The sequence below is a fragment of the Medicago sativa genome, chromosome 6, assembly GCF_051527215.1.
Source record: "Medicago sativa cultivar Bolivia chromosome 6, Bolivia_mono, whole genome shotgun sequence".
In the NCBI taxonomy this organism is placed as follows: domain Eukaryota; kingdom Viridiplantae; phylum Streptophyta; class Magnoliopsida; order Fabales; family Fabaceae; genus Medicago; species Medicago sativa.
In genome coordinates, this window is record NC_140754.1 from 49,351,940 (window position 1) to 49,379,012 (window position 27,073).

General features: G+C 36.1%; 1 pseudogene across 1 annotated transcript; it reads right to left on the reverse strand.

Annotated features, from left to right (window-relative positions):
• Positions 1–331: 331 nt before the first annotated feature.
• LOC146915521 (vacuolar protein sorting-associated protein 54, chloroplastic-like) lies at positions 332–27,073 on the reverse strand (annotated as a pseudogene). The gene is made up of 18 exons (XR_015016610.1): positions 25,765–27,073; positions 25,132–25,650; positions 19,354–20,087; positions 18,635–18,697; positions 17,804–17,920; positions 17,185–17,248; positions 16,460–16,591; positions 16,032–16,237; positions 13,153–13,309; positions 12,770–12,858; positions 3,995–4,251; positions 3,256–3,403; positions 3,085–3,168; positions 2,621–2,991; positions 1,914–2,067; positions 749–830; positions 558–637; positions 332–417 (listed from the first exon to the last, which is right to left on the reverse strand). The product of XR_015016610.1 is annotated as a vacuolar protein sorting-associated protein 54, chloroplastic-like (transcript).

Below are 27,073 nucleotides of genomic sequence, written 5' to 3' on the forward strand. Positions count from 1 at the left end.
AGGAGTGGTTACAGGCAGTTTATGCCCTTAGTTTATATAAATAAGACCATTTGGCAACAACAGTAGGGAGATTGAGAATTATTCAGTTAGGAACCTTATTGGTTTTTGGGCAGAGAGAGATGTCTCTTCTCTGAGGAGCTTTTGCTCTAGGATTACAGAGGGTTGATCTTCTGTAATATTTTCTTTTCAATCAATAATACTATTTCTTTTGTTTCTCTTTAATTCGGGTTCCTAACATAATATCTATTAATTTGCCCCTTCCTCTATTACAATATTTCTTTTTCCACTCAAAGGAAAAGTAGAGGGATTGGAGAATCATTGCAAGGGAGACTACATGGAAAATCTATTTCCAATTAATACACTGCTATGTAAATTTTCACCTTATATGAGGAATTGTAAATCATAAATATTCATCCCCTATAAGAAGGAAAAGAAAGAAAGAAAAGATAATACTTCCAGCAAAGATATTCATTGAAAAATGCAACTAAAATCAAACAGCATCTGCATAAGTCTACTCTATCAGATGGAGGAAGGCGAAAAAGGGATTAGGTATGTACCTGCGCGACTCGATCAATGTCTGAAAGCAATAGCAATTTTCTATTCTCTGGAACTTTCAGAAAAAGAATCTGCCGAATTTCTTACACCAGAAATGAAGAACAAAGTTATAATTTAATTCGACCGTGTAACAACAATTTCATAAACTCTTGTGATACAAACACATTCAAAAAACTTGTGTGCGAATTTGTACCAGGAATAATAGCATGTATGAAACTAATGACTTGACTTGCCAGCGCCAGGTGTTTAGAGGTGATGGACTTCAAACCAGACACCTGAACACAATTTAGAAAAAATTAGAAACCAAAAGAATGACAAAACTCTAAGTTAATTGAAATGGGATCAAGTTCGTTAAGCAAAACTGTTCGAAAGCCGAAAAAATCAACAGCTGCAGCATTTACTTAGGATATAGTTTAACGAAATGATGCACACTGTTTGAAAGCCGTGAATTTTTTAACTCAGCATTGTCCTGCGGTTTTTTTCCAGTGCAGGACAATATATAAGCTGATATGAAATGACTCAATATATGCTCCCCAAGCTGGGTTTCATTAACACATTAGTTGAAATCTGATAGGGTCACTATTAATGAAAGGTCCATTATTAATGTGGGGGGAGAAATAACAGAATGGGGCACGTGGGGTAAGGGGATTAAAGAGAGAGAATGTGAGAATTCTGTATGAGTTTTGGAGGGGGGGTAACAGTATGAGGGGGTATGAAAATATTTTGGGTAACGGTTATGGCAACCTATCATCTTTTTTCTTGGTAATAGAATGGTTTTATTGGAAATATTTTGGCTTGAGGAAGGATACTAATCCAACTGTCTTCTTCGTTTCTACATTTCTATATTTTGCTTTCTGTTGTACAGTTACAGAGGGATACGCCTCAGATTGTAAATTGCAGAGCTCCATTATTTTCTATTTCAGATATGAATATATTAGGTTTTTATCAAATTGGCATCAAAGAGCTCAGATCCTTGGAGCTTCTAATATTTATTTAAAAAAAAAAAACGAAATGGAAGCATGGATGAGAAGATTGGAACAGGATGAAAGTAAGGAGCAGCCCCTGAAAATTGATTCTAACTTATTGAGTCAAACAATTGTATTTATGAGCTTATAAGACCATTTTTCCCTATGGTGTTGAATGTTGGGCAGTGAAGGTTAACAAGAGAAAAATTTATTGTATTGGAAATGATAATGAGTGATGAGATGGATAATGGTCAAACTAAAAGAGATAGAGGAATACCTAAATTCTTTTGCAGAAATCACTTGGACGTTGCTCTAGATATATGCATCTTATTTATAAAAATAGTTTTTATATCTAAAAGGATCCAAAAATTCAGAGAACAATACAAGTACTACCTGCATTGCTTTAGCCCCAAGCACAAGTTGACATGTTCTTGTGTTGAAACACTTCAAGATTTCTACCACACGGAGAACAACTTCTGAAGATAGTGCTGGCAAAAGGTTGTTCATATCAATGTATTCTGACAACATCTTGAGCAATATCAAGCCACTGGAAGCAAACAGAAGATATTGAAGTACTTTAAATGCATTCTCACAGCTGAGGGCTAAAATGGGAGAAATTATAAATGATGAAAAGAGAACAATTTTATCAAATTAACCGTATTAACTATTGGTTGATTCTCATTATCGTAAACCCAAAGTTGAAAATAATAACTTGGGAGCGATACACACGATACTAATTAGAGGGCATAATTGGAAAAAAGTAATTAATGTTACATTGAAAACTGAAAAATAACAATTTTGGGGGCAAATTCATTTTCGCAAATGTAACAATTATTATGGAACAGAAGGACTAATAATAATAATAATAATAATAATAATAATAATAATAATAATAATAATAATAATAATAATAATAATAATAATAATAATAAAAAATACTTGAGTATGCCTACACAAGCATATTAAGAGAGAGAGAGAGAGAGAGAGAGAGAGAGAGAGAGAGAGAGAGAGAGAGAGAGAGAGGAAAAGAAGACACAATGAATAGAAGTTGCATACAATAGGGGGCAAAAAGAAAACAAAGTTCAGTCCAGATGACCAACCAGTTTACCATGTGATAACCAACACCTTTGTAGAAAAGAGGTTGAGATGCAGATTTTTTCTGATCTTTCTCAGTGCTGATACTCTCTAACGATTTACTATGACCTCTATTTGGTTTCTTAGATTCATCGGTGGAATCAGTCTGCTCAACATTCTGTTCAGCATTTGACTGTCCAGTGTCTGCCATCGGCCGAGCATCATTGTTAGTCGCCAAATCATGGTAACTGTTTGAATTATCTTCTTCAACACCATTAGGGTCCCCAGAAGACAATGCATCCAATGGAAAAAGCGTATTGATAATGGATTGAAATTCATCAGGAACATCTATCTCCACCCATGTTTCCTGGTCAAGCACTGCCATAATTTTTGACACCTAAATGCAAAGCAAGGGATATTAATAGAGATGAACAGTTTTTTGAGGAAATAATATATAAAACACAACGGAAAGCACCAAATTTAAACTGACCCGAGAATCATGCTGACAATCAATAAAAGCCTTGGCCTGTGAATGCAGTATCCCACGGATGTTGTATCCCAATCTTCCACCAATCTGTTAGTTTTAATTTGGGAGTTCAATCAGGGAACTAAAACCACATAATTTGAAATTTAAACTTTAAACCAAAATGAAAATATGTACTTTTTCTGTAGCTGTAATGAACTCATGGGTGATGTTGTAAACAGTTAGAAACTCCTGCAGTTTCAACCTAGGATGGAGAGTAGCACGGACCCCCAGAAGCTTTGCCCATCTTACATGAGCTTCTGCGTTTTCTCGCAATACATCAGCTCTGTTTAGGACCAGATTTTTTGAGAACATGAAATAAATTGGGCATCAATTAAAACACAAAAGTAATGGCAGAAAGCTACTACAGCTGAAGTCATGTGGCAAACCACTCAAGTCTTAAGGGAACAGAAAGTAGTGGCACTTAACAATATTCTAGCTCATTTTTCTTTTAATTTTCCTCTCACAATTCTGTCCAATTTCGTTTTTTGTAGCCTGGTTTTTAAAATGATGGGACAGATCCATAATGCTTTTAGTGTAAAACTTTGTGTACCTTCTTCACCTATCAGATTGAACTTTCGAGTTAACTGGCTTTTGACATATAAATAGTGTTCTGGTGTTTAAAAAGAGTTCCTACGAATAAGGATTCTATAAAGGAATAGTCCTCGTTCAATATATTACATTTGTCACCATTCAATAAAGTATCATTTTAAAACTAGTATTTCATTTCTATACTCCATTAGATAGTTTAGGTGTTTCTGTGAGAGGAAAATTAGCTCCTACATCATAAATTACATGCTTCTTCCAATCTAAACACAAAAGAATCCAGAAAAACTTTCCATTACAAGTGTATTAGAACAAAGAGCCTATATTTAACCTGAAATTTTTTGACATATTTGAGAAGCTCACAGCATCTATTGCTTTTCCGTGAAAAGATGGACCCTTGGCAACATTCTTTTGAGGTGAATATGGCAAAACTGTGGTACCATGAACCTCACTTTCTTGGGATATTTCTGCAGCTGCAGCACCATGCGCAATTGCTGCAGCAACTGAATCAGAAGCATAATGACCATCACAGTTGCTCAAAATCCATTCAATGGCTTTTTTCACTTCAGCCGCCCGCACTAAATGTGCCTGCAATCACTAAAAAGAAAAAAAATCTTATTACATCACTCTTACAAAAGCTGATAAAGTGCAAACCATTGGAAAGGTAAATTTCAGTAACATGGCTGTAACCCTAGACACATAATACCTATTCTTGTACATGAAATATAGCCAATACATAGAGTCTCCCTAGGAAGATAAAACATGTAAGTTTTTAACATTACAAGTTGGCATAATAGTCAATAATCCCTTTCTTGGGCAATAGCCATTGATAATGAAGGTTTAATGTACCAAGAGACAAAATTATGCAGTAAAAACTATACAGCATACAATATATTCTAATGCTATTAAAACCAATCTAACATATGGAAAAGTTCAAGTCCTGTGATTGCAGAATTCGTGGATGCAAACCTTGTCTGCCATGAATAAAATGTCTTTAGGTTTCACTGTTCTAAGTATTATAAAAGTTAAGGAAACACCACAAGATTGTCAAGACAAAGAATTTCTAAACCAGGGAGCATTTTGATTCATGTACATGTGATATTTGTTGATGTTGATATTTAAATAAATAGTAGATAATTATATTTACATTGTAAATATATTTTATGTTATGAAGGGTAACGTGGACAACAAGAGAATAATAGGTGACTCAGCACATGAGGAAGGGGTGAGGAAAGGAAGCAGGACACGTGTAGCTAATACTAGGCTAAAGGACTATATAATAGGTGTAAAAGATAGGAAGTGAATTAGGAAATTGGTGAATTAAGTCACTTCTCTCTCTCTGAAATTCTGTTATTCTCTCTGTACCTTCTGTTCTTATTGTATTGCTCAGATCCTTTCTTTTAGGAAAGTGATCCTTCTTTTATTATCAATCCAATTATCATTTAAATTGCTTCCATTTTTTCCAACACTGTTACATTGGTGCTTTCATTCTCATCATGGCAGACCAAAACCCCCGCATCAAAGAGCTTCAAAATGACATTCAACGGAACGCCGAAGCAATCGATCAGATCCAATCGGAGATGCAGGCTCAGTTCCGGCGTGCCGAAACCTCCAACGCTGAGCGTTTTCACCTCCTTCATGAAGCTCTCGATGCCCTTCTCCTCAAACAGTCATCATCAGAGTCTTCCCATGGTGCGGCGAACTCGAGTAAACAACCATTTCAGGTACGTGCTGTGAAACTCGATTTTCCGAGATTTGATGGCAAGAATGTTATGGATTGGATTTTTAAGGCGGAGCAATTTTTTGAATACCACAACACACCAGATGTGGATAGATTGGTGATAGCATCGGTTCACTTGGATCACGATGTTATTCCGTGGTTCCAAATGATTCAACGAACTCATCCATTCCGTTCCTGGCAAGAATTTACACGCGCATTGGAACTCGATTATGGTCCATCAGCGTATGACTGTCCCAGATCTACTTTGTTCAAGCTTCAACAGACAGGTACGGTGACGGAGTATTATCGTGAGTTCACTTCTCTTGCCAACAGGGTGTATGGGGTGAGTACTGAAGCTTTCCTTGATTGTTTCCTAAGTGGCCTTCAAATTGATATCAAAAGGGACGTGATGGCACTATCACCCACAAATATCCAAAAAGCTGTAGCTCTGGCAAAGCTTTTTGAAGAAAAATATGCAGCCCAGCCAAAAATCAAATATCCACAACACTCTTACAAAGGCCCAAACCCGAACTCCGTTTACCCATCCAGAAACAACCCAACTACCTGCAAAACCGACCCACCCACAAATACTCATCCATCCAAAACCTCATTACCTCCCCTACTACCCACACCCAACCAAAAACCCATGTCTATAAAAAATATTTCTCCCGCAGAAATGCAGATTCGAAGAGATAAGGGTCTCTGTTATTTTTGTGATGAAAAATTCTCTCATGCTCACCGATGCCCAAACCGCCGACTGATGATGTTACAGTTAACAGAGGAGGATGAAGAAGCAACACAAGATCCGGATCCTCCTGATGACTTGAACCAAGGCTTCGCCGATGATGACAACCAACACCATTTATCATTGAATGCGATGAAGGGGAACAATGGTGTGGGAACAATTCGATTCACCGGACGAGTAGGGAACATAGATGTACAAGTACTGGTCGATGGTGGTAGCTCAGACTCATACCTTCAACCACGCATTGCACAATTTCTGAAAGTGCCTATTGAAACATCACCAAATTTTCATGTTTTGGTAGGAAATGGGCAAAGTATGATAGTGGAAGGGATGGTGCGTCAACTACACTTACAAGTACAGGGGCATGAATTGACAGTTCCGGCGTACTTGTTACCAATTTCTGGAGCAGATATCATTCTGGGTTCATCGTGGTTGGCAACACTAGGACCCCATATTGCAGATTATGCTACCCTCACCTTGAAGTTTTATCAGGATGGCAAGTTTATCACCCTACAAGGAGAGCGCCAGGGTGGACCTCAACCTTCTCAATTGCATCAGATGCGTAGAATGCAGAGCACTAAATCCATTGCAGAATGTTTTACTATTCACATGGTGACTGATGAGCAGACACACACAGGGTCATCAACAATCCCCACCAATTTGGAGCCTGAATTAACCAAGTTGTTGGAGTCTTACAGTGGCGTGTTTCAAGCTCCCTCCGGCCTTCCACCACCCCGCGATCATGACCATGCTATTCCCTTACAGGAAGGTACCAAACCAGTGAAGGTGAAACCCTATAGGTACCCGCACAGCCAAAAGGAACAGATAGAACACATGGTTCAAGACATGCTTCATCAGGGTATCATTACACCCAGCAACAGTCCGTTTTCCTCCCCAATCATTTTGGTGAAGAAAAAAGATGGAAGTTGGCGTTTCTGCACTGATTATCGGGCACTTAACAACGTAACCATCAAGGACAGTTTTCCCATGCCTACTGTCGATGAATTGTTGGATGAGCTGCACGGCGCACAATTTTTTTCCAAGTTGGATTTACGCTCTGGGTACCATCAAATATTGCTCAAAACTGAGGATCGTTACAAGACAGCGTTTCGCACTCACCATGGTCACTACGAGTGGTTAGTAATGCCATTTGGATTAACAAACGCTCCTGCCACATTTCAAAGTCTTATGAATAAAATTTTCCAAACTGCTCTGAGGAAATTTGTACTTGTATTCTTCGACGATATCTTGATCTATAGTCCATCATGGCAGTCTCATTTGACTCATTTGGAATGGGTGCTGCAAGTGCTAGAGCACCATCAATTGTTTGCAAAAATGTCCAAATGCTCTTTTGGACAAAGAGAGATAGATTACTTGGGGCATATAGTTTCTGGAACAGGAGTCTCAATGGATGCTAGTAAAATCAGGGACGTATTGGCTTGGCCTACACCAATTAATGTGAAACAACTCAGGGGGTTTCTGGGATTAACCGGATACTATCGTCGCTTCATCAAGTTGTATGCTCAATTGGCAGGACCGTTGACAGATTTGTTGAAAAAAGATGCATTTGGCTGGAGTTTAGAAGCGGAAACAGCTTTTCAGAAGCTTAAAAAAGCAATCACAACTGCACCGGTACTTAAGCTTCCGGATTTTTCCAAACCTTTCACCTTGGAGACTGATGCATCTGGTACAGGTGTGGGAGCAGTCCTAGGACAGGAGGGTCACCCTATTGCTTATTTTTCCAAGAAACTATCCCTTCGACGCCAAAAACAGTCTGCTTACATCAGAGAGTTGTTGGCCATTACAGAAGCATTAGCAAAGTTCAGACATTATCTATTGGGACATAAGTTTGTGATCAAGACAGATCAAAAGAGCTTGCGTAGTCTTCTGGATCAATCTCTACAAACCCCTGAACAGCAGGCATGGCTGCATAAGTTTGTAGGATTTGATTTTCAAATCGAGTACCGACCTGGTAAGGAAAATTTAGCTGCTGATTCCTTGTCCCGTATGTTTATGCTCGCATGGTCCGAACCCAAGAGTCAGTTCCTACATGAATTACAATTGGCATTACAATCAGATTCGGAACTGCAACAGCTTATGCGTAATTGTCAACAACTAGGAGCTGGGGATTCTATGTATTCTGTGCGTGACGGGTTATTGTTGTGGAAAGATAAATTAGTCATTCCTAATAATCCTGCTTTGATTCAGAAAATATTAACTGAATACCATTCATCTTCTATTGGGGGTCACGCAGGAATCACACGGACTTTGGCACGCATACATGCTCAGTTTTATTGGAAGAAAATGAGAGAAGATGTCAAAGTATATGTTCAGCAATGCACTATCTGTCAACAAGCCAAGGCACTTAATACATTACCAGCGGGATTGCTGCAGCCATTACCTATTCCTACGCAAGTGTGGGAGGATATAGCAATGGATTTTATCACCGGGTTACCAAAATCTTTTGGGTTCACAGTCATTATGGTGGTTGTTGATAGATTGACCAAGTATAGTCATTTCATAGCACAAAAATCAGATTATACTAGTCACTCAGTAGCTGAAGCTTTTATGTCCCATATTGTGAAATTACATGGCATTCCGAAGTCCATTATCTCTGATAGAGATAAGGTTTTTACTAGTGGGTTCTGGCAACACTTGTTCAAATTACAAGGGACTTCACTAGCCATGAGTACTGCCTATCATCCACAAACGGATGGACAGTCTGAGGCCCTCAACAAATGCCTGGAAATGTATCTACGCTGTTTTACATTCCAGAATCCCAAAGGTTGGTACAAGGTGCTCCCAATGGCTGAATATTGGTACAACACTGCTTTCCAGACAAGTGCAGGTATGACACCCTTCAAAGCCTTGTATGGTAGAGAAGCTCCGGGTCTGATCAGATACCAGGCACAACCAACAGACCCACCTGATGTGAAAGAACAATTAACTCAGAGGGATGCAGTAATAACACAGCTGAAGACTCAATTGCTGAGGGCTCAACAGAGGATGAAAGTGCAAGCAGATAAAAAGCGATCAGATGCTAGATTCAAGCTAGGAGATAAGGTTCTAGTCCGCCTGCAACCTTACAGACAACATTCAGTAGCTCTCCGGAAGAATCACAAACTTTCTATGAGGTATTTTGGTCCCTTCAAAGTCATTGCCAAAGTGGGAGAAGTTGCTTATAAGCTAGAACTACCAGCCACTGCAAAAATCCACCCCGTTTTCCATGTCTCTCAGCTGAAGGAATTCAAAGGCAGTAATGATGAACCATACATTCCCTTACCACTTACAACTGCAGAGTTAGGCCCCACCTTCCAACCTACAGCTGTGCTGGACACTCGGATGCTGCGCAAAAACAATACAGAGATTCCTCAAGTTCTCATTCAGTGGGGTAATGCTGCTGGTGCAGAAGTTAAGTGGGAAGATTTCAATGAAATCCACGACAAGTATCCGTTTCTGAACCTTGAGGACAAGGTCGAATTCAAAGGGGGAGGCATTGTTATGAAGGGTAACGTGGACAACAAGAGAATAATAGGTGACTCAGCACATGAGGAAGGGGTGAGGAAAGGAAGCAGGACACGTGTAGCTAATACTAGGCTAAAGGACTATATAATAGGTGTAAAAGATAGGAAGTGAATTAGGAAATTGGTGAATTAAGTCACTTCTCTCTCTCTGAAATTCTGTTATTCTCTCTGTACCTTCTGTTCTTATTGTATTGCTCAGATCCTTTCTTTTAGGAAAGTGATCCTTCTTTTATTATCAATCCAATTATCATTTAAATTGCTTCCATTTTTTCCAACACTGTTACATTTTACCTTACTCTCTAAGTTACTTAGCATAGAATATTATTTAGAATATTCCTTCTGTAAATATATCCTAGCTTAGTCTCTAAGTTACTTAACTCCTATATAATAAATCTTCCGTAGTGCTATTCAGACGCACAGTTTTCATCATATGTCTCTCTTTTCTCTCTTATTCAAGATTTGATATAACTCAGATTTCAGATTCTCACATATATAAAGAAACAAAACTAAACACTCAAGGAGTTACATGAAGATCACGATCACTTCAAAGATAGCATAGAGCATAATGATCGGACTTCAGATTGAAAATATATTGTATTTTCTTGTATCAAGGAAAGGAGAATGTACAACATGTATACAAGAAGTTAACCTGATCAATCCCTACCGGTTAAGGAATAAAAAATAACTAAAAAGGACACTTGGGAAATAATACCAGAAACACAATCAGGATATTATCTGAACATAATGTTACAATATCCCGACATGCCCCTTAAGGTGAAGCATATACATCATATGTGTTGAGATATTAAGATTGATTATATCAAGATTTGCTAGTAGTAGGATTAATGATAGGATAATATTCCTATTTAGATTCCATCTCACGTGTATAAAAATATTTGTTCAGCCCTTTTCACAGTTAATGAGAAATATTTATATTCAAAATGATATCTATAGCAAGGTTTCTCTTTGGGCATCACCGAACTAAAAACTAGGTTACCCTTGAGGACACAAAGAATAGGGCTTAAGAACCTTGCTATGAATACCAATAGTAATTGAAAATAAACTGTATTTTCATGTATCAATGGAAAGAGAATGTTCTATATACATTACTACCTTTGTTCCTCAATATAAGCTCCTTTTTTTCCAGACAAAAAAAAAAAGTGTCCGTAAATATAATCCCCATTTCAAATTACTAGATACATTTATTTATTTTTTTCAAATACACACAATTAATACTACTAAATGTTTTGGGAGATGAGGTGTCAGAGTTGAACACATCCATAAACAAAATGGTATTTTAGGAACATCTATACACAAAATAGATACATTGAATACAATACCCACTTTTTTTTTTATTTTGGTACAACACTACCCACTTTTGTTTTGTTTCGAGGGAACTACCCACTTTTTTTATTTTTTTAATATATGTGAAAATTGCAAAAGGACCATATAATAATGGACATATATATATATATATATATATATATATATATATATATATATATATATATATATATATATATATATATATATATATATGTTGAGAGATGAGGAGGAATCACATTACACCAGTGTAACAATTGGATAGTGTTACAGTTCTCAATAAATTTTTATCAAATACTTATAAAACAAAATTTATTGTTGGATTCAAAGCTTATATCGTATAGATTTTTTCTGCAATTGCGTTTTTGTAAATCTAATATAATTTGATATGTGATTCGGAATGTCAAATCAAATGACTTTAGATTTAGATAAACACTTATAAAAATGATTTATATCATATAAACTTTCAATCCATTAGTGACTTTTGTAATACACACACAAAAGGTGTTGGATAGCTCAACTGGTTTGAACTAAGAGATAAGGAGTTGGAGGACTTGGGTTCAAACCCGGACGAAGGAGAAAAACTAATCTAACAACTAGCGACTAATATTTGCCATTAAACAAAAAAACGCAAACACACACACACATATAGATGAGGCTAACCTAATTAATCGCGAAAGATTAGGGAAGATAATCAACTAAAAGGAGAAAATAGCAAAGAATCCCAGGAATACAATAGGATAATATCTAAACTGGTACCAAGACTATTTTACAATATCTCAACACTTGGGAACAATCAATGCTTCTAATCTCCAATGGAAGTTTCTTCAACGTGGAAATGCTACCTTTAGGTACTTACTTTCCATATAGGTGTTTCCTAAGTAATGTTCCCTAATTATGAATAATATGGGAGGACCATTAGGTACAAGACTTCTCTTTTAATGCTTTACCATGTCTGACCTTTTTCTTCCTTACACTACAACACTCATATCCACAATTTCTAGTGTCCAAGATCAAATTTTCTTGGAGTTTACGATTGTTCCGTAACTTAAAAAACAAAGAATGAAATGGAGTGGAATTGCAAACTATCACTCATATCTGCTAAAACTTACAACATACTTCTAAATAGTAGCGAAATTGATTTTTTATGCAACTTTACTCGGCATTATCAGGAAAATTATGGGAAAAGAAAATGTTTCTGACTATGCATGTTGTTAGGACATATGAGAGGATGTTTTAAGAAATTAGTAGGTGATTAATTAGGTTTAAGTTGATTATTAGTAAGTGGTCCATTAGGATTAAATAATAAGAGGCCCATTAGGGTTAAATAATAGAATGTTCTCTTTATCTGTATGTACAGGGGAATTCTTAGGAGTTTAAGAGATGACAGAATAAGTTTTCTGTTAGGGCCAGAGTAGGATTCCTCTCTGAGTTGTGTCGGAGCTTTGCTCAGGGAGTAGTTAGAGAAACTCTCTCTACTACTATTTCACCATTTTCGTTACTATCAATAAAGCACCCTATTTAAATTGGTAGAAAACAATGAGTCCAGTAAGCGAATTAACAATAATACAGCCAAGCAAGAAGAAAAAACAGATGGTTTATAAAGCAAAGGTGACATTTTCAAATTTTCCTTAATTGCAGAGTCTGTGTATTGTGTATTAGTGTCTGTGCATCTCAGCAATGCCGGCAAGATATCATTAATGTGTGTTGTCTATATTATTAAGACTAAATACATTTCAAAATATACAAGAATTATAGTCTAGATGGACACAACAAAAGTCAAGTACAAATTACCTGTACAATCATGAAAACAGCACTCAAAAGATGGACAAAGCAATCAGATGACAGACTCTTTAACTTGCTAGCAAGTGAAGCACCACCACCTGAGTCACTATTAAACATTAGAAAGTTGAAAGTAGAAAAGTGCTTATAAAAGAAAGGTATATATATATATATATATATATATAACAGTCTGATTACAAACCTATTTACATTTTATGAGATGTGACATAAATAAACAATGCAACAAATTGTTACTGTTCAATGGTTCGATCCACACAAAAATTATGTTTGAGTTATTAATGTAACAGTGAAAATAATAATTTAACCCCCAACCCATATATAAGATTTAATTTCTGATAGCCAAATATCAATAGTTATGCTATAGAAATTCTCACCATCTGCCTCTACAGCTCTGTCTCCAGAAAAGAACTCCGATTCTGAAGCTCGAGCAGCAATAACTGGAAGCAACTCAGCAACGGCAGTTTTAATAGCACTCTTCATATCAGCAGTCAGTGTGTCTCGATAGATCCTCAGAACAGAGGGAAGTTTAGCCTGAGAATAAGAAAACCATAAAACCAAAACAAGCTAAATTCCAGAAAACCAAGTTTTCGACTACCTGGGGAAAATAGTATAATATCATCTAACAATCCCAAGACTCATTCAAGAAAGGAGCATAGTGTGCATTTCTAGAAGCTAAAAGAACAAGGAATAAATTTCAAAAAATAAACTGAAAAGCTTTAGGAATCGTAAACATATCTTATAGGTCTCTCCCCACAAAACATGTGAAATCTTAATATCCTAAATTACGAATGTTAGGGAGACCGGGGAATTTGGAATACTTTGTAGACAAGTTAAACTTAAATCTTCATGGGCAAATTTATTTTGATTCCAGGTCAACAAATTCCCTCCAAGAAAGAGACGCATCAATGAATGGCAGTCAAATGTACAATTATTATTTTTGAAATAGTGCATGTGCATGTTAGGGACAGTTGTCCAATTCATTTATATCCCTTACACCACCTAGATGGATAAAACTTGGTTGTTATTGTATCATATACATAGTTTACTGCTCTGTGGTCTGTACTACAAAAAGGGCTTCGAGGAAAATTTCAGTTAATAAGATGAAAGTATAGATGGCATGGGGAAACAACAAACAGCCACCACCTAATTAATGGACTGTAATTGTGCGGTGTTAGTATTCCCAACTCCACATAAAATAACTTGTTGCCAAGACTACCTCTGCGGCTCTGCCACTCCAAGGTTTTCAGATTCCATGCCTCACATAGCACAATTAGAATGAATCGCGAGGAGTTTCAGGAGAATTACATTGGAAGCATAAAGATGAAACTTTCAAGGTGATGTTTCTTTGTGTGCAACATAGTTCATCAATTATTTTTATGGTACCAGATCTCAGACGATTTTTTCTGTCTCTTATCTTATCCTCATATATCTGTTACCAACTGCCAAGCGTTTACAAATCACTATGAAGGATAAAAGGAACAGCATATCCTCAAAAATACAAAAGAATAACTAGTTGCATGGATCTTAGTGAAGATTTTTCATCAACCAAAGGTATTATTCAAACTCCCATGACATGATATAGAAATTGAACTAGCATAAACAACAAATATTTTTAATAGAAACGAAGCAGCAATTGAGGTAGATATTGTGATTTATTGTGGCCTGTAAACAAAAAATCATCAACAAATGGATTAATTTTTTATCTTGATTTGGATAAAAGATGGTTGTTATTGTGTTTTTTTGTGGCTTGGAAACAAGTAATCCTAATTATCAACTGGAAAGTTCAGGAGTGTATTTTTTTGCTTGTCGCTTTTAAATTTGTTTAAGGGTTGGTCTTAACAAACTACATTCTTATCTTTTTATTTCGGTTTCGTATATGATTCGAACTAAATTCATCCACGTTGCTTTATTTTAAAATGTTTTAAACTTACGCTTATTTAAAACATGTTTTCTTTGTCCATCAATGCTTGTAACTTTGAAATCTTGAGTTTTGGTAATGATATAGTGGTAAAAAACAATTGTATATTTTTGAAGAAAAACCGCAAGTTGTGTTATGTATTGGATGTTTAGTAATGTATTGTTTTATTTTTGTAGCATTCTTTCAGCAGAGTTTATTCGATCTTCTTTAACGGATGCTGCAGAATCAGATGTGATAATTTTATCTAAAGCTAAATCAAGAGCTTCCCTGCTGATGAACGGAAAAGATGATGAAGTAAGATCGTATCTTAAATTACTTTTATCCTTAACACCTCTTTTTGTTTTGTCTCTTTTATTTTATATGAATCTTGTGCTGGAGATCTGTCAATTGTTTACCATTATTATGTTATATAGAGGGTACTGTCACAGGGATTTCTTCATGTAAAATGTAGTTGGCATATTTTAAAGTGAACTGTACTGTCAGGTTGTCAAACTCTAGTCGAGAGTGTAGGTAAAATCTCAGAGATTCCGTTGATTCGTAGAGTATACCTAATATAAAAGATGTTAAAAAAAAAGTATACCTAATATACAAATAATATTAAAAACCTTTACACGACATATATATAAGGGAAATGTTAACGAGTTCCCCCGGGGCACTCTTTAAGACCTTTAAATGGTAATTTTTTTTGAAAATTTGTGTAATCAATATAATCACATTAACACGCCAATAATCCAACATTACAAATTCATAATAAGGGTTACACGCACATTTCACCCCCTAACTTTTAAAATGTAGCGATATTGGCTCCCTTTTAAAAGAAATAGCCAAAGCCCCCCCTCCTCCCTCCCTCCCTTCATTTAGCCTCTTTTGCAAAACACTAATTTTGACTTGGTCAATACTATGTGTCACACCATCTGTGTATTTTTTGAATTAAAAAAAGGAAAAGCCATGTGTGTATTTATAGAATTAAAAATAATAATTAATGATGAAATAAAATAAATGGAAAAGGAAAAAAGGGGAGAGCACGTGTTTTCTCCTTCACCATCTCCTTTCCTCTCTCTCAACCCTCTCCCTAACCTCCATCAATATAGCAGCAACCATAAGCCACAACTCTCCAATTTCATCCCCTTTCACTACACGTTCACCAGCTCATCCACAACTTTTTTTTTTCCAAATGATTCATAAACCCACCCACACTTTTGTGACTCAAAATCTCACTTTGATCCACCCATTCCTCAACCACCACCAACCCCTTTTCCTTCATTCTCTCTACCAACTGAACACCCAATACCTCATCTAACCTCAGTTATACATCTTCTTTGTCAACAATCTTACCTTAACTACCCACAAAAATTTATGTCCACTTTTCATCAACCCATTTTGAATCTCTCTCATTTGGTCCCTTCCCAACACAGCTCTGCTTTCAAACCAAACATAAACCACAAACCTAATAGGTTGCTCATCTGATGATGTTTCCTTTTGATTTTCTTTCTCAAGTTCAAGAGGAACAAAAGGACAAACACCAGAAACAGAAAGTGACTCTGATTGAAATGAGAAAGGAAAGAGGGAAGACATCAGAGATAAAAACAGAGATGGATAGTCAAAGTGCAGAGATCAAAGGAGAGAGAAGGTGAGTTGACTCACAAATGGTTTGAAACTTTGAACTCGTGAGGACTGGGTTGAGAATCGAATCTGTGATAGAGGACTTGAAATTGGCATGGACAGGGTGAAACCATGGAGGCTCCATTATCCGATGGTAGAACCGGCCTCCGTAAGTGAATGGGTGCGGTTCCGTGGTGGTCGGAATCGCAAAGGGGGAACCACCATGGTAGAACCGTCCTCCATAGTGAAAGGGATTTTCATATTAGTGATCTTTTCAGACTCAGCTCTTTGCCCTGTGCAGTATCAGGTTTTAAATTAAGTTCGAAAAACATGAGTTTAAAGGAGTGTTTGACTTCCAAATAGGTTTGTTAGGGATTGACTTGTGATTCACTTGAAGAATCCAAAGTCTAAACTCTTCTTTGTTGGAAGTAGTTAAGTAGTTGAAATAAGTATAAGTAGCAGGATAAATAATGAAGGTATTGTTGATTCTTGCTACCTTAAGCACAAATGCACAATGATAAATATTTTCATCGAGTACTCTAGCATTTAATCCAATGTTTGAGAAGCTGAAATCTCAAAATGTTATGTTGCGTGGATTATGTTCTTTCTGTTATTATATTTTCTTGGGTGTGCATCCGTGTTTTGATAAATATTATTTCTCAATTGTGATGTTTTGAAGTTTTGAGGATGCAAATTTTGATCTAATCTCTACCTAATCATAACCAGGCAAAGTTAGAAGAAGAAACAACCAATTTCAAAGATAGTCTTCTCCCTACTGTAATTGGCTTGCTTAGAACAGTGAGTATTAGCTGCATTTACTCTTATTCTGTATCTCTCTTTTCTTTCTTATCAATCAAAATGATGTGTTTTACTTGGATAAACCAACCCGAATAATCAGCAGCTGACTGAACCAGATTCATGTGGTACAAATGTTTTGTATCCACAGGCACCTATTCTTATAAATTTATATATTCAAAATCTAGGCAAGAATTTATATACAAATTCTTATAAACCTAAGTTAAAATTCACTACTTTTAAATATTGACTGTTCTTTCAAACAAAAAAAAATATTGACTCTTAAATGGGTGCTTTTGGCTTCTAGATGGTGCTTAAGTCAGATTGGTAAACTTGATAAATGTGGATTCATCTTTCTCCACTGTCTTATTTTTCACTTCTGTTTCTTTTAGGATGGCATATTGATTTTCAATGGTTGCATCCCCCTACTTCTTTATCAAAACAATTTATTTTTCTACCATAAGAACAAAAGATTTCACAGATAGGCCAAGTGCAATGCAAGCCCGAAACATTTTTTCAACCCATCAAAGCCATTAGCAGAGTGTAGACTTCCCTATCACCATCTAAAGATCAAAAGCAAAAACAGAGCTATCCAAAGAAACCTTATAATTCAACCCTATTCTCTTCCCATTATTACAGGGGAACAAAAATCACAAAAAGCAGTAGAAAACACTGTCAAATGAATTTGCAGATGCAGGTTAACGGAATACACAATCTTGATAGATCTGGACATCAAAAAAGGTGTACCTGTTTATGGATTCTATAAAGCCTGTCACATGATCTCTAAGATGGCGAAAGCAATGCAAGCCAGTGAGCTCGTCTCCATCCTACCAAAGTTACAGGAAACAATAAGACTAAAATTAGCATAAATTTTCTTCTCGTCCTTCAGGAATCCCATTGATGTTAAAACATAGACTGTGCCATTAACAGACTAAAAAGGAAACTAGGTAAGTTCGACACTGTAAGTAATTGATGTCAGCTGTAACTTAAAAGGAAACTGGCACAATTCAATATTATGATTGGTATCTGCTACCCAAACATTGATTGATATCAGCTACACACACATTTACTAAGACATTACCCATCCACGATAAGATCTGGTAACATCTAAACATGTTCAGTGATTATGCAAAGAAAAGGAACATAATGCAGTACCTCCGCATATCACAAAGTAAATATATCGTGATCAATATGGATAATGGAATCAACATAAACCTTCTTTCTAATTTCAATGCTTCAAAGCAATTATAATTGTAGGGGAAAATATATTCTAAGTAGAGGATACCAACTACATTGTACCTTGGATTTTTTGAACTGAATAAAATTTAGGAATTACTTATGTTGAGTTATCCATCATATTCTATTAAGTTGACTAAACTAAAAATCATAATAAGTCAAGACTTAAGATACATCCCTAGTCATGATAGGTCAAACGCATATAGTGCTGATGAAAAGATAAACAAAACTAAGTCTACGATCATGAAAACAAGTAGTAGTTAAGAATAATATTCAGAAAATATCATATAATAATTAAAGTATACCAGCAAATGTTGCAAATCATCAGTTACATCCAGTGCTCCAGCACAATCTGCAGATGCAACAAGCTGTATCACAGCAAAATATATCAACCCAGTTGTCAAACATTCATAAAAACGACTAAAATAATAAAGGAAACATAGGAAAATCAAACAAAATTATCGCCATACTAATTTTCGAAGAAACCTGTTGCATAAATTGATTAATTACAAGCTCACAGAACTGCTACTACAACAACCCAAAGAAAACTGCAAATAGTTTCCCCACAAATCTCAATAATTCATTAATCCTATTCAGTATAGCTTCCACATTTACAGCACTAACACCTCTCCATTACAACGATTCATAATAAAAACATTCGAAATTCAAAACTCCGAATTATTCACTAGCTAACAGAAATAAAACTGCATAAGATTAACTGGAATATCTGCAGTACCGATAGTACTTCTAATCGAAGGCGTGTCCAGAGTCCGACACAAATGTGTGATTACGTTCAATCATGCAATTTTCAGTAATTGTTATCAGTGTTGGCGTGTCATTGTTCCGCAATTCTCAATAACATTATTCAGTAAAATTTCTAACATTCACAACACTAAATCCTAAACACTTCACTCTAAAATCAATGAATTGAATCAAAAAACTCAAAATCTAAAAATGAGGATTGTAAAGCGAAATCTAACACACACTAACATAGAATCTTGCCACAAAAATTCAAAAAACGAACCAATTTGAGAGCAGAGAGTGCTTGATTAACATATAGTATGAGCCTAAGTTTCTGCTGAAGCGCCAACAAATTCGTCCTTGTACCATTAAGCTGCCTCGCAGACTCAACCAAATCGGAATCAATAAGCCTAACCGTATCCTTCAATTCACGAATCCTTGCACATCCTTCCACGATCTTCCCATTAAGATCCTGCAACTCACCTGCGCTTCAAAGAACGACGACGATCTCAACGAGATCTCCTTCACAAGATGAAGCTCAACCACATCAAGATACTGCGAAAGCTTCTCCTGCAAAACCGCGTTCTCAGCAAAAGTCGAGAACGGACACGCCGCGCGGAACGTAGCGCCTTCTTCGAGATGAAAGTCTTGTTTGAAGTAAAGAGACGGAACTTCACGGAGACACGCGACGAGTGCTTCTCCGGCACCGCCGTCGTCGGAGATAGTTGAGATCTCGCTGTTAGCGTGTTTGCGGATTTCGTCGAAGCGATGGAAGGGATCGGAGAGGGAAGAGAGATAAGGAAGGAAATCGGATCGGGTGAGAGTGGAGGTGGATTTGGTGGAGGAGATAAGGGGTGAATTCGGGAGAGGAGATTGTGGTGGAAGAGAGAGGGTTGTTGAGGATTGAGGAGAGAGATTGGATTGTTGAAGAGTCTTTGGAGAAAGATGGGGAAGAGGTTGAGGAAGATGTGGAGGTTGTGCGGGTGAGATGGGTGGTGGACAGGGGCGGTTCCTTTCATGTTGGAGGGGTAGCCTTGGCTACCCCAAAAGAAAAAATATTCTTCAATTGGTGGGTATGTAATTTTATCCGGCTACCTCAAATAATAAACATTGAGCTACCCCAATCAAGTTCAGTTGTCGAAAATTAGGATAATTAAGAAAGTAAAAATATTACTACATGATTGAAATATTTATTTATATTGGTTTGATACTTTCAGTCTCTAACAATTATAGAGAAAACTTTTTCAACAATAAAAATTATCAAGACAATAGTCATAAACAAATTAAATAGACAATAAGTTTCTTGCAAATAACCTATTAGTTTACATTGAAAGATACATTATTAATCTATTTAGTAAACACTCAATTATGGATAAAATTGGTTTCTTGAAATGCATTTTGTCCAAATTTTCTAATAGCTATCGTCAATTTTTATCCTTTGTTGTTGCTTTAATTTACATTTCGTATAAGTAAAAATTATTGTGATTTTTGTCTTGTATTGGTTAATTTACAGATTAAATTTCTTTTTGGTCTCTACAATACTTGAATTTTTAAGTCAAGTTCATAAAATTTTGTTTAATTTTTGTCCTTAATTTTTTGTTATAGAAATTAAATACAAGACTAAAAACATTTTTTTTGTGAAATTTAAAAAAATCGAGAAAAAAATTGCATAAAATGTTTGTAAGGACTAAACCTTAAAAATTATAATCTATGAGACTAAAAACATATTTTATCTTTAAATTTAATATGTTGGTTTTAAATTTTTTTCTTTATAGCTGGCCCCTGCGTAAACTTTTTGCTAGCTTCGCCGCTGGTGGTGGAGAAGGTCGGTGATCTTCCCCACGACGGTTGTTGAGAAGGTGGGGAATCCATTTGGATTATAGAGGGGGAGTTAGTTAGAGGACATTGGTTTTATAGTGAGGATTTTAGTTAGTGTGAGGGGGTGTAAGGGTCCGTTTGGTTCGAGAATTAGGAGGGGAGGGGAGGGGAGGGGAAGAATTTTAACGGAGGGGTGGGGAGGGGAGATATTTTAATTAAAAGTGTGTTTGGTTCGCAAGGGAAGGGGAGGGATTTTAAAATTATTTTACTGTTTTACCCATAAACTTAATTAAATAACGATAATAAAGTAACGAAACAATAACAATGTAATCGATAACAACACGATGTAGACGATGGAATAATGGATTAGTAATAGGGTTGTTACAAGTAGTAATAAAAGTTGTTACAAGGAAAAGTTGTTAATAATATAGAATAAAAGTTGTTACAAGAAAAAATTGTTAATAATATGGAATAAAAGTTGTTACAAGATAATATAACCTAACCTAATAATAATAAAAGTTGTTTCATGGATAATATAACCTAATAATAATAAATGTTATACGGATAATATTGAGATTTTAAATTAATATAAGGATAATTTTGGCAGTGCAATAAAATTTGCTCCCCTCCCCTCCCCTCCCCTTCTAAAAATTGAACCAAACACTTCAAATTAAAAATATCCCCTTCCCTCCCCTCCCCTCCCCTCCAAAACTCTCGAACCAAACGGACCCTAAGGGGAGATGGGGGGTGTAAGAGGAAAGGGAAATGTGAATGAAAAAGGTTGGGATCTGGAGGAAGAAGAGAGGAGAGAGTTGAGGTTGGTTTTGCAGTGAGGAATGAAATGAAAATGGAGTAGTGGAAGTGGAGGAAGAAGATCTTTGTATGGAAAAAAAACCGGTGGTTGAACCGGGTTTGGGATTGGGAGTTTAAACCGGTATGGTTTAACCGTAGTGTGTGCCAGTGTGGCTTCAAATCTCTTGCATTAATTCTTTTTGGAAAATGCTAACAAGTGCCCTAAGGGCATTGTTTAAGCATCTAAAAGTAGCAACTTTTGCATTGGAAATTGTACAATTATGACTTTAATATGTGTTGGACTTGTATTTTCAAGACATAGTTTCTTTTTGTGGGTTCCTTAAACAATGTCCTTAGAGCACTTGTTAGCAAGACCCATTCTTTTTTATGAATAAAATATCCCAATTAATTGCCTATAAAAACAACAAATCCCTCACTCAAAAAAAAAACAATTCTCTAATATCCAGTTAATTAATTAATTAATATTCTTTATACCTAAAAAACAATTAATTAATATATCTTTGTAAGAAGGCAAACTAGTCTATCGAAATTAGCATAGAAGGATAATCAAATAGTTGTAGCACATCCTAAAATCTCAACTCAACCAAAATTAATTAAAAATCTTTAATTGTTTTGTCTCATCTTTATTATAAACATTTCCCCTATTTTATTTTATTTTTGGTGGTGGCCGGGGTTTGAAACTCGGACCTTACATATTTTATGCATTGTCCATACCAACTGAGCTAAGCTCACGAGGACCCCCTATTTTATTTTGATAGTACGTGTGGCAAACTTGGCAACCTTATATTGAAATGTGTATTTAATGTTTTCTTTCACATACACACCAAAATGTAATCATGTCCATATGTTGCAAGAAAATCTCTATTGATTTGCTTCCTTAATTGTTGTTTTTAATTTTACCTTATTCATTACAAAATAAACATAGCTAAAATTCAAACATATCACAGGCATTTGAAAAAAATCATATAGCTAATATTTGCACGGGTATTTAAAATATTCATATTAAAAATCATTTAACTGAAAATAAATTATAATATGTTTTGAATTTAATTTACGAAAAAAATACATAATAGAAAATTCAAATTTTCAAATTTACGTAACTAATATTTTTTTCAACTATTATTATACATTTTTTGTGAAATGCTTCTTTTTTTGGTGGTGGCCGAGATTCAAACCTCGAACCTTGCATATATTATGTATTGTCCCTACCAACTGAGTTTAGTTCACGAAGACTATGAAATGCTTCTCGTATTGCTAGAGACAATTGCATGATTTAAGGATATCCTTTAAAAAACTATTATTTACATTTTCTGTAAAAAAAAAAAGTTATATTAGTATATGATCGTACCTGATCAGAAGGTGACTGCCGGTGCTTTGAATGCGGTGGTTGTGACGGTGGTGGAATACGTCATACTGCTTCTTGGAGCGGATGGGTGGTGTGTACCTGCAGGCACTCCGACGCTCAAGTCAGTAGAGATCAGAGAGTGAGGGTTTGAGAGGAAGAAAAAAGTTCTACCTTGGGGACTGCAGTGAGTCCCCTATTTATAGAGGTGGAGAGCTGCAGAGCCGTTGAGGAGGCACACCTGGCTCTGGCGGTTACGAAATTGTGGGAAGTGTAACCGCCAGAGAGTTTATTGCGGGAACGTGCAGAATGTGCAAGAGAGACGTTGGGGTTTGTTTGAACCAGTCTCGTTTGCTTCGTGCACCCCCCTCAGGGAGGGGGTAAGTTGCGAGCAATAATGCTAAACGTGGAGTTTGGGCTTTGAGTGATATTGGGCCTAAGTGGATGGGCAAAGAATCCTTTTGGCCGGTCCAGAACAATATATGATTTTTGCATTAGTTGCATACTGTTAGTGAAATTATGTTTAACTTTTGGGTAGTGTTAACTTGTGCCCTTAGGGCACATGTTAAGAAACCTAAAAGAAGAAATTTTCTCTAAAATTTTGTGCATTTAAATGATAAAAAAGTTAAATATTAAATGCAATGCACACATTCCAATAAATTTTTTCTATATTTGAATCATTAACTTGTGCCTTGAGGGCACAAGTTAACATTTCCCTTAACTTTTATCATGGAAACAAATTTAATGACGAGATATGAGTGTTCAAGTCTAAAAAGATTCAAAACAAAACCATTAATTGATACAAAAAATTGAAAATCACACAATATAATATTATTGGATATGTTTGAATGTCCTTTTGTGGAACCTTCTCGGATCAGATCATTTTTTTATTTGATTATTTGATTAGTTCTTACCTCAACTTATCAAAACAGCACCACGAACACCTATATGACGACCCACAATTTTTTCTTACATGAATATGTATGTTATTTATATTTGACTAAGTTTAGTGTTCACTTTTCAATTGAAATGAAATTTGTGTATCGAAAAGTATTGTTTAAGAAAAAATATATATTACTTCTTTTTCTCATGATTATTTTTCCGCTCCTCTCCTATTTCACACTTACACATTGTATCTATTTCAAATATTTAGCAAAGGTCAAATCTTTGGCCTCTCATTGCTTCTCTCATTTAATGGTCAACCTTAAATATTTATCTTTATAATATAGATAGATGTGGCTTGCATAGAAGCAAAAGTAGACATGCCACTTAAAAATGCAATTACTTATTTAATTATTTTATGACAACATTTTTCTCTCATCAAAGCATATTCCTTTTGTTTTAGTGATTGAAACGTAAATGGTGACTAAAAAATGAATAGTTTAATGCCGTGTAAATGCTATTAACTTTCATTGTTTTTTTTTTAATTTGTTTCATGGTTAAACTTGAAAAACGGAACATATTTTTTATCCTTCTTCTTTTCCATACATATTTTCAATCACAATCATATTTTTAGTCACGAAAATATGATACATTTTTATCTTTATCTTTATCTTTATATAATACAAAAGCTTACATCTAAAAACAATAGTACACATGGCATCTTCATACTCCCCATTTCATTTAATGTTTTTTCATCAACCAATCAAAATGGATTTGACTCATTCATTTTCTATTAGCCAATCAAAATTGAATCATGACTCACTTATTTTTCACCAACCAATCAAAATTGATCATGATATGATTTTTTTCCCTATATATAGACAATTTGATTTTTTATTATTTTCATCTACCTTTCCTCCCATAAAAAATCATTGCTTTCAACCTCATTATCTTTTTGTTTTATTTTTTTATTTTTTATTGTTTTATTGTTTATTTAACATTTCTTATTGTTTTTTTTTTGACAGAAACAAAGTTAACTATTATCATTAATCAACCAATGTTCAATACAAGAAGGATAAGAATAAAAAATACGGTGACTAGCCCAAGAACAGGCCGCCTTAGCTAAGCTATGAGCAACCATGTTCGCTTGTCTCCTAACAAACTTCACCTCGAAGTTGGAATGTAAAGATAACTGATAAATAATACTAGAAACAATATCATAGAATTCCGAATCACCATGGCCCGGAGAAGATAAAGCTTGCACTAGAGTAGATGAGTCAGACTCGAACACAACCCGGTCCCATCTGTTCGCATCAGCAAAGTGAAGGGCCTCGAGTAAGGCTAATGCCTCCCCCTCCAAAACTGTCATATTTGCCCGCTTCCATTTTGTTTTAGCCCGAATAAATTGCCCGCGGGAGTCTCTAACACAACACGCAAAAGATGTAATATGGCTACGATCATGGAACGAGGCATCTACATTGAACTTCAACCACGTCTCGCTCGGTTTCTCCCAAACTGAATTGTTACCTTGCACTCTACTCTGCTCGTGTTGTACAACCAGTGGTGAAGGCTGTTTATGAACATCTTGCCATTGCTGCCATGCATCTAGTGCTGTCCTCCCAATGCTCGTTGATGTATGATGAGCGTCATTCCAAATGACATCATTACGTGCAGCCCAAATTTGCCAAAGAAGTAAAGCCACCCGACCAGCAATGTCTCGACTTTCTGAACAACATATATCAAAAATAAAGTCTGCCAAACTGCTCACAGTTCCAACTCACGGTTGCATTACAGTCGCAAGCCCTGCCCAATACCAACTCTCACGCACCACCGTACAACCTACAAAAGCATGCCAATCATCCTCAACAGCCGTTTCACACCAGGGACATATCATCTCACATTTTACATGTCGTGATTGTAATCGAAGGCGCGTCGGAACACACTCTCGACAAATCCTCCATAACAAATTACGAGCTTTATGAAGGGAATTCACTTTCCAGATTCTATGCCATTCTCCTTTAACATGGAATCGATCAGTATGTAACAACTCCATCATAGCTAGTTTATAACCAGTCTTAACAGTATACCTCCCGTGTCGTTCCATCATCCACGCTATTCTATCATTTTGAACTTCCTCAAATAGTGGTGTGTCGAGAATAGCCTGCACCATATCATCTGGAAACAAAGATTCAATCTTATTAATATCCGAAACCCGTTCCTCGGTAGCTATCAAATCAGACACACTCAAACTATGAACACTTTGGCTTTGTGGGGATTGAATCCAGCTTCCGTGGGCACCTCGAACCCATGGATCATTCATCACGCTAACCTGCTGCCCATTTCCTATTGTCCATCTACATCCATATAAAAGTAACTGACGCGAATTCCAAATACTCCGCCAAGCAAAGCTCGGATTATAACCGAGTTTAGCACCTAAAAATGATGAACGGGGAAAATACCTCGATTTAAAAACTCTAGCAACCAGAGATTCAGGTTTAGACAGAAAACTCCATCCTTGTTTAGCTACCATGGCGAGATTAAAAGCTTTGAAATTCCTAAACCCCATACCACCAAATTCTTTGGGGCATGCCACACGTTCCCATGCCATCCATTTAATCCCACGATTGTTACTCCTACCTCCCCACCAAAACTCATTGATCATCTTCTCAATATCATCTATAACTAAATTCGGCAGAAGATAAATACTCATTATGTATAAAGGAATAGATTGTAACACAGACTTGATCATAACTTCCTTACCCGCCTTCGATAATGCTCGTCCCCTCCAGGCATTTATTCGTTTCCAGATACGATCCTTGATAAACGAAAAAACCGATCTCTTATCTCTACCAATCATCGAAGGTAATCCCAAATACTTTCCAGTACCCATCACATGTCGGACACCAATAATGCGTGACAAATCCTCCTGTGCTGCCCCACTCATATTGCGACTGAAAAACACCTCAGACTTTGATAAGTTAATTTCTTGTCCAGATGCTGCCTCATAAGTTTTAAGAATAGTGAGTAGACGTTGTGCTTCCACCACATTGGCCCTGCAGAACAAGAAACAATCGTCTGCAAACAACAAATGGGAAACCACTAGTGCGCCACGACATACTTGTATCCCATGAATATAACCTCTATTCAT